The sequence below is a fragment of the Lampris incognitus genome, chromosome 5 (genome assembly GCF_029633865.1).
Source record: "Lampris incognitus isolate fLamInc1 chromosome 5, fLamInc1.hap2, whole genome shotgun sequence".
Lineage (NCBI taxonomy): Eukaryota > Metazoa > Chordata > Actinopteri > Lampriformes > Lampridae > Lampris > Lampris incognitus.
The window spans coordinates 40,846,263-40,865,519 of NC_079215.1; the positions used below are offsets into that span (position 1 = coordinate 40,846,263).

At 46.4% G+C, this 19,257-nt stretch overlaps 1 pseudogene; it reads right to left on the reverse strand.

Moving 5' to 3' along the window:
• Window positions 1-4,957: 4,957 nt before the first annotated feature.
• Window positions 4,958-19,257, reverse strand: part of LOC130112995 (piggyBac transposable element-derived protein 4-like) — a 39,723-nt pseudogene continuing 25,423 nt past the window's right edge.

The window sequence follows — 19,257 nt, forward strand, 5'->3', positions numbered from 1 at the left end:
TCATAGGAGGAATAAGGAGCATATAGGAGCCAGCTCAATGGGAAGAAAAAAATTCCAAGCCATCAACACATATGCCCTACCAGTCATCAGATACCCAGCTGGAATAATAAACTGGCCAAAAGAGGATATAAAAGCCACAGATATCAGGACAGAGAAACTCCTCACAATGCATGTGTAACAGCGGTGTGTGTTCTCGCACTCATGCATTGTGATAAAGATGAGGCTCACACTGTCACTTTTGGTTCCAATCCACATTAATTCTGGTAATAAACACAGAGGTATTAGATCTCCAACAGTCAATTTCATAGTACAGCTCAAGAAAATACTAAACCAAAACCAGAATTAATTCGACTCAATGCCGATTAGCCAGCTACACCATGAGGATTAGCTATGAGCTAAAGATTAAAGCTAGCAAAGTCACAGACAACATGGTGTGCTCAACAAACCACTCGACGTAGATTACAACCATCCAATATAATTGCGAAACATTTGCTCTGGTAGTTGGGAGCCTATTTCCACATATAAAGTGCATACAACATTCTTTTACACACAAAAACAAAGCTATAAAAATATACTTGTGGAGCTTAGTACAAATCAACATACCACAGAGACCAGACATGGCAGACTGGTGACTGAACACGAGGCGCACCCAAGTCTGCAGGGGCACATATTGTGTTTAAACAACAAGAAATATTTCAGACGACACTGAAATGTTTTCTGTTCTTTTTACTAACCTCTCCACACATTCTCATAATGCATGGGCACACCCCCAAAACCCCAGTAGTTGTCGCCATAACAACCTACACTACAATGTGTACACAACACCCCCCCCCCAACCCCCAAAGAGCACAGAACTTGTGCACAACCGAATCCCCACCAGCACTGCTGAACAACTATAAGTAGAATGCCCTTGAGGCCTACGCATGGAACTCTGTGACATAGTCCTTTAAGTAAGCAGTGCGGTCCCTTGCTCGTATTGGCTAGCCCTCCTCAACCCCTTTCTGTGGCTTCCCCAAAGCAGCCGCGGAGGCACCCAGAGCATGGCCCAGAGCATGGCCCACCACTGAGTCTGACTGAAGACCAGGAGGAGATTGAGGTGGTTTTGGCCCGTACCTGGGGGCTGTCCGCTGCAGGTGCTGCCTTGCCTTGTGCCTTCAGTGTGTCCAGTGACAGTTCCATTTCCTGACCCAGCATGAGGCCTGTTGGAGAGGCTCCGGTTGTGACGTTCTGGTTGGCTCTGTAGAGCATCAGGATTTGGTTGAGTGCTGTCTGAAACTCACACCCCTGAGCCAGGTGTGCTTGGATGCCATCAGGGTCCGAAATTAACTTTTTGGCTTACCGGCCAAGAGGACTGGTAGATGAAAAAAATCTACCGGCCAAGCATATTCTTTACCGGCCAAAATAATTAGTAGCCTTTTTTGTACCATATGTACATTTTCAGTACATATCAATGAGAGAATAAGGTATTGTGTTGAATAAAAGCTTTTAAAAATGTGACAAGAGCAGATCTGAAGCAAAAATATTTTATGTAAATTTAGTCAATGGTTAAAAGATAAAATATTACAAGTATGATTTCATGTTTTATTTGCAGTATTATTGTAACTACTTGAATGCTCCACACGCCCATCCCTAGTCCCAGACTACTTCTCACTCTACAGCAGCCACTCTCTTTGCACCGTCCATGAAGTCTGGCCTCCTGCTCCTGACAGAGTCTTGGTGCCACAGATCAAAAGCACTGGTTTGGGTCATACTCCCTGATCTCGGGAGATGACAGCTGCACCATCAGTAGATCCGAGAGTGTGTCTGAGTTGAGGTTGGACCGCCAGTCAGTTTTTTTTTCTATAAATTTATTTCTGATTTTCCCCCTTTTCTCCCAGTTTAGTGGCCAGTCGATCCCTATTCTAGTTCAAACACCCACCCTCGTACTGCATGCGTTCGCCAACTGCATCTGTCCGGCCGGCAGTCTCGGAGGAGACGCCTGCTTTTTCGACACAAACAGAGACGCATTCATGTGACGAACACAAGCCGACTCCGCCCCCCTCCCGAAGACAGCGCTGCCAATTATTGCTGCTTCAACGAGTCCGGACATAGTCGGATCAGACGAGAGGTCCCCAGTGGGCAACTGCATCGACACAAAGCCGATGCCTAGACCGCTACACCACCGCGGACACTTCGGCCGCCAGTCAGTTTTAACCTGTTTCGTGGTGTTGAAGCTAGCACACAGCTAACGTTAATGCAAGCTAGGTGTCACATACTAGTGCTAGCTGGGTAACGTTAGCTAAAGCCAGCACTTTGTTTACGCTGTATTTGAGATGACAGCTAAATTCACTTACTCGCACATCCATTCGAAGTCGGAGTGGTCTCGCCTTCTTGCCAACGGCATGCACAGTGCTAAACATGTTCTGCATTTTCATGCTGGTCTGCTCGGACATGGCTATTAGCGCCTTTACGGGAGATGTTGCGAGGAGAGGCTGCGATTGAGCCTGAAAGGCATTCATACAGGTGTAACCAGGTTAAAATTAATGTTTTATTTCATTTTGTTTCAGTATGAAATATCACCAAATCCTGTCTGTGTGCTGTTATTTGTGTTTACTACATTTTGTTTTATGTCATTATTTACTTTTATGTATGTTTTCCAACGACCGTCATATACATGTACTGTCGCTTTAAGAGAGAGGTCTTGTGGGTACACGGAAGAGGGAACGCGGGAGAGGCCATTTTTGTTTTGTGGAGGGAGTGTCAAGCAGCGATCGAGCCGAGCCACGCGTGTTTCTTACCGTAGGACAGTTTTGCTGGTTGAGGAGAACGTAACCTTGAGTATCCCTGTAAGAAGATACTGCAAGCTGTGGGATAAAATACTTGTTTATCCTTTCTTACATCGGAGTCCCGTGGACGGTTTCTCCTTCTAACGCACACGAGTGAAGTCCGGGCAGTGGTTGAACTTCGACCCCCACGTCCGTAAGAAACACCGCTCCCGCTGGAGGACTGGACGTTTGTCGAAGGGTTTGAAACCAAAATAAATGGCAAGGTGGGCCAAATAGAGTCCTGTGTGTCCCCCCTCCTTCCTTGATCATGATGATGATGATGATGATGATGATGAGAGACTGAGGGCCCCCCACAACACCTGGGGCCCCACCCAACTAGAACACAACGCAGAGCTAATGATGAGAGTGACGGGCATGCAGCAGGCTGACCAGCATAGAACAGCATAGGACTGCCCCCGTTACACAGGTAATGGGACATCTGGAGGTCTCATGTTCCTTGATTGTTTTCTACCTTCATTATCTTGTTACCGATGATAAATGAACTGCTACGGTTTTTGGCATACTGGCGACAGACGGAGCAACTCATTATCACGGTCTGTGCGTTATACTCCAGCCAGCCTCTAGCAGCTCCTTTATCGTCATACCTCCACTTTTCACTAAACTTCCTTTTTTTCGGTTTGGTGGTGATGGTGGCTTCTTTCTCTCCTTCGGGGTATGGTTGTCTTTTTGATGGTGGTTTTGGGCCTTCTAAATATCGCCACGTAACTGGTGTTGCTCGCTAACGTTAGTTAAAAGAATAGAGTAGGCTAGTGCCGAGTTTGACTGATGCTGCTGTAGTTGTTCCTCTCGAGTGTGTGCGTAATGTTACCCGCCAGTAGCGTCTAGCAACATTCTAATGCACTTTGACTGGTTAATTTCTGTTATTGCTGTTGCTATGTTATTACTGTTGCTAAGGAGCGAGAGAGGGAGAGAGAGAGCGAGAGAGATGAGGGGGGATTAAGTGGTTGGATTTCACTTTTTTTGTTACTCGCCATGTGCTGGGTAGACTAATGAGATTTACTCGCCGATCAGAAAATCTACTCGCATTTGGCGGGTGGCAAGTGTTAATTTCGGACCCTGGATGCCATTCTTCAAGATCTGCACCTCTGTGCAGGTGTGTTTCAGTCCTCTGTCCCTGAGGAACCTGGAGAAATCTGCAGAGACAAACTGAGGCCAGTTATCTGTGGTGATGGCACAAGGTATTCCCCATTGTACAAACAGGGCCTCCAAGATGTCTGTGATAGACTGTATTGTGATGGTCTCAGCCAGAACCACTTCAGGCCAGTTCGAATGGAGGTCATATAGCACTACCAGGAAGTGCTGATGATAGGGAATTCCATGGCCATGGATCTCCCCACAGATGTCGAGCTGGAGATGTTCCCATGGGTGTGATGGCCATGGGACTGGTTGCAGAGGGGTTGACGTCAGAGCTCCAGTTTTCCCTTTGAGGAGGCATGGGTGCAAAGTCTCTGACAAGTGCTTCGATGTCGCAGTCAATGCCTGGTCACCAGATGAGGTCTCTGCGCCACTGTTTGAGCTTAACAATGCCCAGGTGCCCCTCATGTGCCATTGACAGCATGCATAAACGCAGGCCCCTGGGCACCACAGTGCAAAGGCCCAGGAACCTTTGCTGGCCATCCAGAGCATATATATACATGTGTAATGGGGTCAGTATGGGGTCGCTCTGTGATTCCTGCTGTAGCTCCTTCAATAACACTCCTAGCTGTAGAGGTGTATGGAGAATCTGGATGAGTTCAGGGTCTGTGTTGTCGCCTGGAGAGATGATTGATGTGGGAGTGTCGATAGAATGCGAGAGTAGGTCAGCGACCACATTGTCCCTCCCAGGATAAATTTCAGCTCATAATCATATTCAGGTGTTCACCCCATCTGTGCAGATGCAGACGTTTATGGCCAGAGCCCGATGCTGTCAGCAATGCGGTCTGGGTCTGATGGTCCGTTTGGAGGACAAAACATCATCCATAGAGGTAGAGGTGCTACCTCTCGGAGGCCCAAACACAGGCGAGCACCTCACACTCACCTACAGGGTAGTGCGGTTCTGTTGGTGTTAAGGCCCTGGAGGCAAAGGCTACAGGCCTCTGCATCATGCCCTGTACCTGTGTGACAGGACTGCTCCAATCACATGAGCTCAGGCATCACGGGTGACGATAGTCAGGCAGTCTTGATTGAAGAGGGCCAAAACAGCGGGTATTTTGAGCTGGGCTTTCAGTGTTTGCACGGCCTCTGAACATGCTGTGGTCCAGTTCCATGACTCCTTTCTTAAGCAGCTGGAGGAGGGGTGCAGTGGTATGTGAGTAGTGGGGCAGGAAACACATGCCTAAAAACGAGGCCACCTGTGCGACTGATGTTGACTTCGGGATCCTGTGGATGGCTTTGACATTTGACTGCAGAGGAACAATCCCCTTGGCTGAGATGCAGAACCCCACAAAGTCTATGGGTGGGGTTGCAAAGCAGCATTTCTCCTCATTCAATGTCAAGTGATTCTCCAGAAGGGCTTGGGCCACCCTCTGGAGGCGCTTGTTGTGTGTCTTGATGTCTGGAGCGTGAACGACAATGTCGTTGAGGAAGACACTATGCCAGGGATGCCCACCAAAATGGTGCTTATCACCATCTAAAAGCAGCTAGGGCCGGGCCTTAACCCTAATGACATCCGAGTGTATTGGAACACTCCAGCGTGCGTCACAAAGGCAGTGAGGTCTCTGCTGGCCGAGTAGAGTGACACCTGTAGATAGCCCTGCACAGGTCGAGCTTTGTGAACAGTGTCGAGCCATAAATGGAGCTGCCAGGGGAGAGGAAAAGAGGAGGTTTATGGATGTGGTGAGGGAAGACACGCAGGTGGCTGGTGTGACAGAGGAAGATGCAGAAGACAGGAAGAAATGGAAACAGATGATCCGCTGTGGTGACCCCTAACGGGAGCAGCCGAAAGTAGTAGTAGAAATAGTAGTAGTAGTAGCAGTAGTAGCAGTAGTAGTCGAGCCATAAAAGTATGCGGTGAGCTCCTTAGAGGTAGGCAAAGAGTATCTGTCTGGGATCACTGCCGTATTCACTAAGCATAGGTCTACACAGAGCCACAGTCCCCCTGTTTGTTTGTTTTTTGTTGTGTGTTTTTTTTTTTTTTTGTTGCACTGACTAAGTTTGAAATCTATATGGCAGCATTGACTGGCTTGATAATGCCTATCTCCAGGAGTGTCCTGAGCTCACGGGTGACTTCATCCCTCAAGGTGTGGGGAATCGTGCGCAGGGGCTGGATGACAGGTGACCTCAGGCTTCAACAGAGGCCTGTGGTAAAGGCTGTGAGACAGCCCAGGCCATCAAACAGAGCTCGCCACTTCTGCCACCCGGTGAAGGTGATGTGGTGAATATCTCTCTTGCTTGAGCAATATTTATAAACATAATTCCAGATTTTCTTTGACACTGTAGCAGCCATCTATATTAGCAGCTCACGATTCATGACCCATGAGTTTCTAGACTTGTTCTGCAATAAGGTTGATGACATCATATACAAAATTAGTTATTCAACTCCAGCTACTCCCGCAGATCTTGTGTTCCCAAATTCATATCTGTACAAATAGTCACTGATAGTCCCTGTTATTTCAGCTTTCGGGACTATCTCTCTTGATACTTTTACGAAGACTTAGACTGCTTTTATTTGTCATTCCCTTATATGCATGGCTCATACATACATTGGAATGAAATTATGTTTTACAAGGACCTCAGTGCCACATAAAAACAAATAACACAAAATAAATATTAAAAACAAAAAGTGCATTAAAAACAAGAATTACTTTACAGACCTAAACATCACAAGCACACCGGACATGGACAGTGTGAGTAAGATGGTGAAAAAGTCATTTTATGGAAAGTCTGAGTGTTCAGGTTGTTGAGGAACCTCACAGCCTGAGGAATGAAACTGTTGCATAGTCTGGTGGAGGCAGCACGGATGCTCCGATACCTCCTGCCAGAGGGTAGGAGGGTGAAGTGGATGTGGGAAGGGTGGGTGGGATCCTTCACAATGCTAAGAGCCTTCTGGGTGCACCGTGCGTCAAAGATGGCCTGGATGGATGGGAGAGCAGTTCCTATGATCTTTCCAGCTGTCTTCATTATCTGCTATAGGGATTTGTGGTCAGAGGCCTTACAGTTCTGATGCCAGACAGTGATACAGCTGGTCAGAATGCTCTATATGGTCCTTCTGTAGAATGTAATGAGGATAGCTGAGGGAGACTCGCCGTCTTCAGACGCTGCAGGAAGTGACGACACTGCTGGGCCTTCTTGGGATAAGCTTGTGTTAGCTTCTAAGCCAACTGCTTGCCTACTTGATCCTTTACCAAGCAAAACTTTTTAAAGACCTCTGGCCTTTCCTGGGGCCTAAAATGCTGGACATTGTTAATTTATCACTTACTAATGGCACTGTTCCCAGCAGTTTTAAGACAGCTGTGGTCAAATACTTAAGAAACCTCACCTCGATCCACGTTCTCTTTATAATTATCGGCCAGTCTCTAATCTTCCATTCATTTCTAAAGTACTAGAGAGAGTTGTCTATCAACAACTTTGACCCATATAGAAGAAAACTATCTATTTCAATAAGCTTCCAGGACCTGTCACTCCACTGAAACTGCTCTGTCCAGAATGGTAAATGATCTTCTACCTGCTATGGGTTCTGATTCCACCTCTATGCTTCTACTATTGGACCTCAATGCAGCCTTTGACACCACTTGATCAATGTATACTATTAGACAGAATAAATTGTAATTTTGGTGTCTCTGGCTTAGCTCTCCCTTGGCTTAAGTTCTCCTCTGGAAGAACACGGTGTGTCTGCTATAATAATATGACATCGAAATTCTCTGATGTTACATATGGCATACCTCAGGGTTCGGTTCTTGGCCCTCTTTTCTTTTCTTTTCTTTTCTTTTCTTTTCGCTCTTCATATTTCACCTCTTGGCCAAATTATATGCAGTCATGGAATAATTTTCCATTGCTATGTGGATGATACTCAGCTATATGTGCCTATAAGTGCTGATGATCATACTCAGTTGACTAATTTAGAGGCCTGCTTGGCTGCTGTGAAAAACGGGATGTCACTAAATTCCCTGCTTTTAAATTTGGATAAAACTGATATGCTGGTTATTGGCCCTGCTAGACACAGACGACAATTACATCAAGTGACAATAAAAAACGATAACTCTGTGATTTCACAAAGTGTGGCAGCCAAAAATCTTGGTGTTACATTTGAGCCCAGCCTTTCCGTTGATAAGCACATTAAGTCAAGTCAATTCTATCTGTACAGCCCAACATCACAATTTGCCTCAAGGGGCTTTACAGCAGCACAGCATTCTGTCTTTAGACCCTCGCATCAGATAAGCAAAATCTCCCTAAAAAAAAAGCAACCTTTAACAAGGGAGAAAAAATAGGAAGAAACCCAGGGAGAGCAACAGAGGACGGCTCTCTCTCCCAAGACGGACGATGTGCAATGGATGTTGTGTTTACACAATTTACAGAATACAACATTAAAAAAGGATAACAGAATTATAATGGAATTATAAATGTAACCCCGGTGTAAATACACCAGAGTTAAGTTTCAGTTAATATGTACATAGCAGTAGACATCCCATAATTTTTACACCAAAAGTCTATGTCCCTTTAAGTATGTTGCGTCACAACAGTTGGGGGGCGGGGCTAATGGGCCGTGCGGAGAGAGCGGACCGGGAGACGAGAGCCTGCTGGCACTCAGCCATTAGGTTTTGAGTGTATTATGCTCTAACTTTGTTTTTTTCTTACAGTTTCGACTGCTGATATTATGTTTAGCTGCCAGCTAACATGTCACTGAAGTCTTGTTAACCTGTAGCATGTGTTTTTGGAGCTAGTCTCGTCAAGTGTATATTGTCACATGCTACTTAGCGGCTAGTTAGCGCCCCTGCTAATGTATGCTAACCCTGTAGGCGCGAACATTGAGGCTGCACACAGCGTCACCAGACAGTGCACCGTGTGACCGGGAAAGCACGGCTGCACCTCTGGCAACAAGGGAGCTCCACTGTTTCTCCTCTTCATCGCCTCTAGGACCGAGGTGGATTTTTCTTCACCATAGTCATCGCCGGAGCAGATGACGTGAGGCTGGCACCGGACATTAAAGGGCAGAGACCTTTGACTTTTCATCAGGGGTGAGTCACCCACGGTTACAGTGCTCAAACCCAGCTGCCATCAGGCCTGCAACGGGGTTGTTTATTTGTTTATTGCCGGCTTTTGTTTTTATTTTTATTACGTGGGCCCACACCAGTGAAAACTTAATTGTTGTTAGTTTCTCTCAAGTGTTCATTGGGAATGTGAATTCATGCAAATTGATTATTAATGTTTCCTAATTGTGAATACAGGTTTAAAGGGTCAGTGCCTATATTTTTGTTGTTGAGTGAAACTCCTTAGTGCCTTAAAAGTACACTAAAAGGAGTCTATTTTCATTTAATGTATTGTTTTCTAACGTGAATAAATAACACATCTTCATGAAAGGTAATTTCACTTTTCTCATTGTCCTGTTAATAAATATATAATAAATAGAGGGGGTTAAAAGTATAGGATTTTATAGGGCTATGGTTAAAGATAAAAATACATTTGTATCATAATATCTTAAGTTCGCAGACAATTAATACTTTACTTACCTTTAAGGGGTAACCTAAATAAAAACAAAACAGGGTTTATGTTAAAGGATCCAGGGCACTGTATCTCAGGTAAGGTGATACCAAGAAAGCGCTCCATAAAATACATGAAACATATGATGAGGAGGATGCCAAGCAGTGTATAGACGCCACCAGAACAGCCCAGTACCCGAGCCACACGACCAGCATCAGCATGTGTAAAAAATTTAAAAAAATTAGTCACACTTCTTAGTGAGAGAAGAATATAACATTAAAACAGGATAACGAAATTATATGGATTTATAAGATATATAAAAAGAAAATGTGATGAACGAGATGCCAAGCAGTGTCCAGGTGGCGACCACTGTCACCACGGAGACCTGGGAGGAGGACAGACTGTATGTGTACACAAGGGAGACTCACATCACACCATTCACACATAGATAAAGAGAAAGAAGAAGACATCATTCAGAGAGAGAAAAGACGTGAGAGAAGAGAACAGTTTGAAATAGTCATTAAATAAATCACCAAGACTGCCTTTTTCACTTAAGTAACAGCTAAAATTCAGTCTTTCCTGTCCATGGCTGACACAGGGACTCTAATACATGCATTTGTTTCATCCAGACTTGATTACTGTTATGTTCTGTTTTTAGGTCTGCTACATGCTAGTACTAAAAGATGGTTCAAAATGCTGCAGCTAGAATCCTAACTAAAACTAGAAAATTTGACCATATCCCACCAATTCTTGCCTCCCTCCATTGGCTTCCCATCCATGTTAGATCGCACTTCAAGGTGCTTCTGCTGACTTATAAAATCCTAAATGTGCTTGCCCTATTTTACCTGCCTGATTTCCTTAAACCATACATTCCATCTCAAGTTCTTCACTCTCAAAATACAGGGCTCCTGTGTGTACCCAAAATTAAAAGAAGTCAGCTGGTGGCAGGGCCTTTTCCTATCGGGCTCCGTTCTTATGGAATCACCTGTCTGCTGCCATCAGACAAATCAGAGTCTGTTGAGTCCTTTAAATTCAAACTTAAAACTCATCTTTTACCTTAGCCTACAATTAGTTGCCTTTAAATCGAGTACTTCACAACCTGTACTCGTGGTGGGTCGAGTTCTCTCTCAATGAATTTACCAAGCACTCTACGTGCCACAGTTACCAAGAAACCCCTTCTCTGCCTTATATTTGCATGTACCTATGCAAAAGTTCTACTCACAAATATGCTTACCACAATAAATAAACTGGATGTAAATAAACTGGATATCACACAGGTTTTTAGTTTAAGATATTTTAATATTCCCATTTGAATATTCGTGTAGCTTTTTAAATTCATGATTTCAAAATCGATGCAGAATGCATAAATGATAAAAAAAATTAATTGGAGGATGCAGTAACTCACATATTAATTACTATTACTAGAACTAAGGATGCAGACGATGGGGAAAAAGCAGCCCTGAACCAACTAAGCTCAGAACTGCGAAAAAAATCTACTACGGCTTGGCAAGACAGAGACAATCCGGAAAAAAAAACAGAGAGAGAAGCGTCGACAGAGGAAAGCCTTTTTTAACAACCCCTTCCGGTTCACAGCTGACCTCATCAGAAAGCCTAAAAGCGGGAGACTGATATGTTCTAAGGAAGAAGTGGAGAATAGTGTAGCAGCAGCACATGGCGACCCCACCAGAGACATTCAACTGGGAGACTGTCCTTTCCAGCTGCCAGCACTCAAGCCACATAATCCTTTCAACATGGCAGACTTCACTCTTGATGAAGTAAGGGCAGTAATGGAAAAAGCTTGAGCAGGATCTGCTCCAGGACCATCTGGCACCACTTATAAGGTCTACAAAAACTTCCCACGGCTACTGAAGAGGCTGTCAAAACTTTTGCGGACACTCTTGAAGAAAAAACAGGAACCCTGGCTCTGGACACTAGCTGAAGGCTGCTTTGTCCCTAAAGAACTGAACTCGTTAGGACTTGACCAGTTTCGAGAGATCTCCCTGCTAGACGTTGAAGAGAAAATATTCTGGTCCATTACTGCTAAAAGACTAACATCTTATCTATTTGCCAATGAGTACATTGACACAAGTGTCCAGAAAGGAGGAGCCCCGGGGTACTCAGGATGTCTGGAGCATACATCAGTGATCATCCAGGTCATCAAGGAAGCAAAGAGCAACAACAACACACTCTCAGGCATATGGTTAGAACTCGCCAAAGTTTATCCAAGTGTATCTCACCAGCTGATCCAAAATGCATTGGGGTATTTCCAAGTACCATCAGAAGTAGTCAAGCTTGTGATGTCACAAAAGGATTCACTGAAAATGAGGTTCACTGTGGGAAATTTCATCACCAAATGGCAGAGACTTGAGAAGGGCATCATGGCAGGATGCACAATATCGGTCATCCTGTTTGTGGCTGCAATGAACCTACTACTAAAGGCAGGTGGAATGCAATGTAGAGGGCCAAAAGCAGATGACGGAATAACACATCCAGCCTGCAGAGCAATTCATGGATGATATTACTGTGATGACTCCATCAATCTAAGGGAAACGGTGGATCCTAAGCTCGCTGGAGAAGATGGCTATATGGTCTCAGATGCATTTCAACCCAGGTAAATCTAGGAGCCTAAGTATCCTGAAAGGAAAGCTAACAAAAACATCTTTATTATTCAAGGGCTGAGATTCCAACGATTCAAGAACAAGGAATCTGATGCCATTGAAAGAATTACAACAGCACCCTGAAGGACAGCGGCAACCTTAAAGACACCATGTGTAGCACACTTGATAAGAATGACACAAGGGCTGGTGTTTTTGTTGTTTTACTCCATCTGTCAAATAGACATTACAGAGGACACGTTTTCAGAGCATGGCTCACTATACGAATGGCAACACTCATCTACAATTTATACACAATAAGAGCACCAAATAATATTCATCCATAAATTCACATTAGTCTAGCCTACCGCTAGCAAAGCTAAACAGTATATAACGTTACGGAACATGGGGGGATCAAAATAGCAACACACATAGGCCTACCTTCATATTTACACAGTGTGGAGACACTAAACATAGTAAAGGGTCAGACTAATCAAACATACAGACAATGTCAAAGCCAAGCTACAGAACAATGGGTTCAGACTGCGGGAGCTATGGCTATGCTAACGTTAGCAACTCGCTAGCAATCTAGCTAACGTTAGCCAGTGATATGACGTTATCAAAATAAATATGAAAGTCCCTTCGTGGGTATTTCTAATAGGCATCCATATCCCTACACATCATATTTAATCACCATCCTAATTCTATATGTCTAACTAGTCTGCTTACCTGTCAAATAGAGGACACGTTTTCAGAGCGTGGCTCACTATACGAACGGCAACACTCATCTGACGATTCTACCCGAATGCCCCAGAGTGCACCGCGAGAGCCAGCACTGCGTCACACAGGCTAGAAGCAATTAACCTGCAGTGCCCTCCTGTGGCGAGAACCGGCTATCACAACAACACAGCAGACAATTCTCCTCTTTACTAGTAGTGAGTGGTCAATGAAGGTAAGTATATGAAATAGAAGGTAAGTATATAAAATAAAAAATAGATGGGGGGCTACTAAATCCCAAGTACCCCACACTCTCTCCTCAAAAAGATAATGGCGTCCCGACATAACAAATCTACCAGTCTACGTTGCATAACTTTTCATTGAAAAGATAAGTTATCACTAAGCAGGAGTCAATCTGGATACTGTACTGTAATCAGTCATAACATATAACACACATCTCCTATTAATGGTATATGTTTGCAGTAAATAATGTGCACTTGAATCCACTGCTTCGTCCATCTTGAGGCCGGGGAGCTATAGTATCTGACTAAAAGCAAATAACTTTGTAATAGTAATATCCCTGGTGGTAACAGGTGTGTTCTAAAACACCAATGCTACAGTAACTCTATGTCTGGTGATCACAGGACAACTAAAATCACATAGCTATAACAATTGTAACATGTCAAAAGTTTTTTTTTTTTAACTTTTTTTTTTTACATTTATTTATTTATACTGACTTGTCTGATTTGCTTATCTACCAGACACACTAGGCTGCCCTAGTCTGTGATAAGTAAACACTGGTGTAGGTTTTCTATTTCTCAAAGGATATGCTTTTTCTCTGGCAGGCTGCACAGCTTCCCCTGGAGGAGGCTGCAAGGCATCTTCTGGTGGAGGCTGCAAGGCATCTTCCGGGCTCTTGTCGTCATCGGGCTCATCCTCTTCTTCAGCTCCAGATGTCTCGCCATTCTCTGACACTGTCCCATTGTCCTCTATTGTTGCAGGCTGCTCCGCAAAATCCTCTTCATCTTGACCGTCTCTTTCCTCCGGATAGAACTCCAAGGCGTCTGGGCTCAGCTGACTCTGGATCCGCTCACTGGCTCTGACTGTTGGTCGTCCCACGATGCATCTCCAGTTATCCTCATCATCTGAGTCACTGTCCTGTTCCTGGTTCCACTGCATTTGTCTGTCTGTCTTCTTTCTCTCCCGTCTAGGTTTCACAGGTAAGTCCTCTTCTCTTGGTTCCACCGGCAGGAAGTCGCATGGCAGAAGAAGGTTCCTATGCATGATTCTGGTTCGTCCTTTTCCATTCTCCGGCTTCAGCTCATACACAGGGCTGTCGGCGTGCTTCCTCTGTGTTACTACATGCACCTGGTCCTCCCAGAATGGTCTTAATTTCCCCGGTCCTCCTTTCTCGTTCAGGTTGCGGATGAGAACCCTGCATCCGGGATACAGCTCTGTCCCGTGGGCCTTTTTGTCGTATAGTGTTTTGTTTCTGGCCCCCTCCTTCCGTGCTGTCTCTGATGCTAGGCGATAGGCGTCATTCATGCGGGCCTTCCACTTCTCTGCATATTCTTGGTCCTTTGCTCTAAGGCCAAACATCAGGTCAATGGGAAGTCTTGGATTTCTGCCGAACAACAGATAGTAAGGTGCAAATCCGGTCGCTTCACTTCGGGTGCAGTTGTATGCATGTATCACCTTTGGGAGTGACGCTTTCCAATCCGTTTTCGCAACTGCTGGCAGGTTTCTCAGCATCGCCAGGACCGTTCTGTTGAAACGCTCGACCTGACCATTTCCTTGCGGGTGATACGGTGTTGTGTGAGAACCCCTGACTCCACTGTACTCCTGCAGCTTGGCGAAGAGCTTGTTGTCAAACTCCTTTCCTTGGTCATGGTGCAGTGTCGCCGGGAAACCAAATCTCAGCACAAAGTCCCCGAATACCTTCTCTGCGGCGGTCTTGGCAGCTTTGTTTCTGCATGCATAGGCTTGAACGAAACGGGTAAAGTGGTCCATAACCACCAGTATATACTCGTACCCTCCCTTACACTTCTCTAAGCGTAAGAAGTCAATGGAGACCATCTCAAATGGGTGTGTGGTCACGATGTTGGTGAGAGGGGCTCTGGTTGGTTTGTTGGGGCGCTTGGTCTTCAGGCAGCTACACACCTGTGTGATGTAATGTTCCACATCTTTCTGCATGTGAGGCCAATAGAAACGGTCCCTCAACAGGTGCAACACCCTCTCCACGCCTAGATGGCCCAGGTCTCTGTGCAGTTCTTTATACACCAGCTCATGGAACTTTTTCGGCAGGACTAGCTGAGTTCGGGTAGCTGTTTTCCGGCGCAGGATGCCATCATCATCAAGGCACAGCCGATGCTTCTCTCTCATGAGTGTCGCAACACCCCTGCTCGCACACTGTGTTTTTCCCCGAGGCCACTGATTGGAGGTTATGTACTTCAGCACCTCACCAATGACAGCATCCTCCCTCTGGGCGTCTCTCACCGTCTGACTGGGTATCTCTGCCACAGGTGATGTATGTTCCTTCTCAAACTCGGCTAGTGCTGTGGCTATGGTTACCGGACACATCCAAGGCTCAGCTCTCTCCAGCTGTACTGACAGCGCCTGGGTCACACTGTTCATGACCTCGGGGTGTACTTCTTGTGAACAGGTCTGCATGTACTGCTCCATCGGCATGCGTGAGAGGCCATCTGCGTCCCCATTGGCTCGTCCAGGCCGGTACTTGATAGAGAACTGGAAATCGGCTAACTCTGCTACCCACCTGTGGGTGGTCGCATTCAGTTTGGCTGTCGTGAGCACATAGGTGAGGGGATTATTGTCTGTGTAGACAATGAATGATGGAGCGTGGTAGAGGTAATCTCTAAATCTCTCACATATGGCCCATTTCATCGCGAGGAACTCCAACTTCCCTGAGTGGAGATGGTAGTTCTTCTCAGGAGTTGTCAGTGTCCTCGACCCGTACGCGATGACTGCCAGCCCACCCTGTGACTGTCTTTGATACAATACTGCCCCGAGGCCCTCTCGTGACGCATAGCAGTGAAGGATAAAGGGCTGTTCAAAGTCTGGGTAGCCCAACACTGGTGGCTGGATGAGGAATTCAATCAACTGACAGAGGACCTGTTGGTGTTCAGCTGTCCACTTAACTGGGTGAGAGGAGGGCAGATGGTCTCGGGAGCCCTTCCTCCTCTTGTCCTTTCTCTTTTGTTTGAGCTTCCCCGCTGCTGTCTTCTCTGGGGTGAGGAGGTCATAGAGAGGCCTTGCGATTCGGGAGAAGTTAGGTATGTAGGGCCGGTAATACGAGATGAATCCCAGCATCTTCCTGAGCTCTCCGATGGTCGTAGGTTCTCTCTCCTTCAGTGCCTGGACCGGGGCCACATCAGCGGGGTCCATTGTGTATCCATCCTTGGTCACAAGCCTTCCCAGGAACCTTACTTGGTTTTTGAAGAGTTCACATTTTCTTGCCGTCAGCTTGATTCCATGGCTTCTGTAGCGGTGCAGTACTCTTCTCAGGTGCTGGAGGTGTTCGTTGAATGTGGTTGAGTGGACCAGGTTGTCATCTAAATATGGCTGACAAATGTCGTCCCTCAGCCCAATCAAACATTCCTCCATGGACCTCTGGAACTCTGCTGGTGCTGAGGACAGTCCGAAGGGAATTCTCACCCATTCATATAATCCCCACGGGGTGATGAATGCAGTCAGTGGGCGGCTGGACTCCTCAAGAAACCCCTGGTGATATGCCTTCCCCTGATCCAAGACAGAAAACCAGGCACTCCCCTTCAGGCTGTCGAGCATATCCTGGATGCGTGGTATTGGATGGCGGTCTGGGATGGACCTCTTGTTCAACTCACGGTAGTCACAGCAGAGGCGGAGGCTCCCATCCTTTTTCCGCACACACACGATTGGGCTTGAGTAGGGTGATTTTGACTTAGTTATCCAGCCTCTGTTCAGTAAATCCTCGAGGTATTCCTTCACTTCTTTATGAAGAGGCTTTGGGACTGATGTGTATGTCCGCTTCACCGGTGTGGTGTCACTCAGGCGGATCTTGAGCTGGAGTGATGGAATAGTCCCCACATCATGGTCATCGCGTGCGAACACACTACTCTCCTCCCGCAGTAGCTCTCTCACCTGCAGTTGTTGTTCAGGTGTCAGGTGGTTCAGAGGGACAGGCGGATCCCATAGATCTTCCTCCTGGTGTTCCGTCTTGACATCACCTGGCCCTTTCAGCTTTGTTGTGTCTCTAATCACAGGTCTTCGTTCTGTACCTGTTGTGGAGGTCCCTGGGATGACTGGGTTCACTGTACTAGTCCCATCCACATCCGACGGCTTCACGGCGGCAGGGTAGATGGCTCTAGTTCTTTGGGTCTGCCCCAGGGGAGTCCGTGGCGGCAGTGTGATGTCATGAGCTGTGACGTTAGTCACTGGGACAGCAATGCGTGACCAGGTTCCCTTCTGTAAACATACAATGTTTTCATCCACCTTCAGGCCCTCTGGCCACTTTGGGTTCACATTAGGCTCAAAGAGGACGTTCTGGTCTGCTTGGAGGGGCCCTGCTCTAACACCACACTTAACAATCTTTGTCTGGCCCGCCGGAATAGTCATGCTTTCTCGGCCCACTTTAACCATCCCCTCACCTTCCATATCATCTCGGCTCTTTATCAGCTTCACAAGGACTTCAGCCTTCTTGTAGTCAACCGCGAACGCAATGCTTAGTGCCTTTGTGATTACACTTGATGGCTGTCCAGCTCCAGACTCTAACAGGTGTTCAATTACATTGTAACCGATGATCGGTTCTTCTGCGGTGCCCTGGTGTGTGGTTACTAGTATTGGCACAGTGAGTTCCATTGGTGGGGTCTGAGTGGTGCTATTCGGTGCTAACTGGACAGTCACTTCCACCCATCCAGAGAAAGGAATGGTTGTCTGGTTTGCTGCTTTACCAGTCAGGGTGCCAGGGCCAAGGATCTCTTCTGTGCTTCTCACCTTGGTGTGTGGGAGATGTTTTCTCCTCCATTCTTCACTGATTAGGCAGACCTGCGACCCGGTATCCCACAATGCCTGTGTGGCTACACCATCAATGTAACAGTTTATCATGTATTTCTTTCCAATTAGGTTCAGCAGCTGTGACTGGCGTTTTGAGGAGATATGACTCACTGTGGGTGCTTGCTGTTCCCGCCCTGCCTCGTCTCGCTGTCGGGCAGACACTCTGGCTTCTAGTAGCTGAATACTGTCGTCGATGAGCTTGCTGGTGACAGTACAGCTAGATGTGTCTACCTGCTCCGATTTTTCAGGCCTCTGAGCTCTACACCCTCTTGAAAGATGGCCACTCTGTCCGCATTTGAAACTGTGGTTGCACTGGTCGCCCCTTTCACTGTCTTGACAGGCTTTGCATCCGCGCTTCCTCACAGGCTGCTGCTGACGAGAGGGTCTTTGGCCAGAGGAGTGGTTCATGGCTTTTCTCATCTGTTCCATTTCTCCTTTCAGCTGTTGGATTATCTCGTAGAACGCAGACTCCTTTTGGTTCCCTGCCTGTGTCTTAAGGGCTTTCACACTCGTGGATGTTGATGGCGACGACTCCTGACCCCCGACCACTGCAGCTTCCGCTCCTAGATACTGATGTGCCTCAGCTCGCACTTCCCGCACTCTGGTTTCCTTACTGTGGGAGCTCTTCTTGAATTTCCGCTGTCTCTCTGACTCGAAACTTGCGGCCTCTATCATCTTAACAATGAGAACATCATCAGTAGTTGCTTGATCATCGAGATAGCTCTTGAGCTGATATTTTACCTGGTCACTCCCTAGCCCAGTTCCCACAGCTCTTAGGAACTTCTTCTGTATCAGTTCAGGGCTGTATTGTTCATCAGAGCCAGGCTCTCTCGCTGCTGCTAAGAGTCTTTACATGCTATGGCTCGGAACAGGAAGTTCTGTGGTGACTCCTGACTGTCCTGTGTGATGTTGATTAGTCGGTGATATAGGTCCACAGAGCTATCCTCTTTTAAATGGCCTTTCAGAATGGTCCTCAGCTGAGGGAGGGTGAGTTCAGTTTTGATCTCTAACAAGTCACGGAGAGTCAGCCCAGGGCTGATGGCTCGGATTACAGCCTCTATTATCTCCAACTCGCTGTGGCCTTTTCTCACCCCCATATCAATCTGATGCGTAAGATTTGTATAAGACAACTTGTCTTTCTGCCCCCGTTCTCCTATTTGGCCATTTATCTTAAAGTCTCTGCGTATGGTCACTTCAGGGGGTTGGATTACTGACGGGGTTGGGTTTGAAGGTTGACTAGGTCTACTGGGTTCTTTAAGACTTAGTTTCTCACTGAGGCGTGATATCTCTCCCTCAAGCACTTTTGTGGATGCAGTAAAGCTGGACTGTAAGGCCTGATATTGTTCATGTAAGCTTGCCAATTCGGCAGCATCCTTGTTAGTACTGTCTGCACCTGCACCAGTATGTGACTCCGCCCTTCTCTGCTTCATTTCACTAGAGAGGTCCACTAGTCTGGA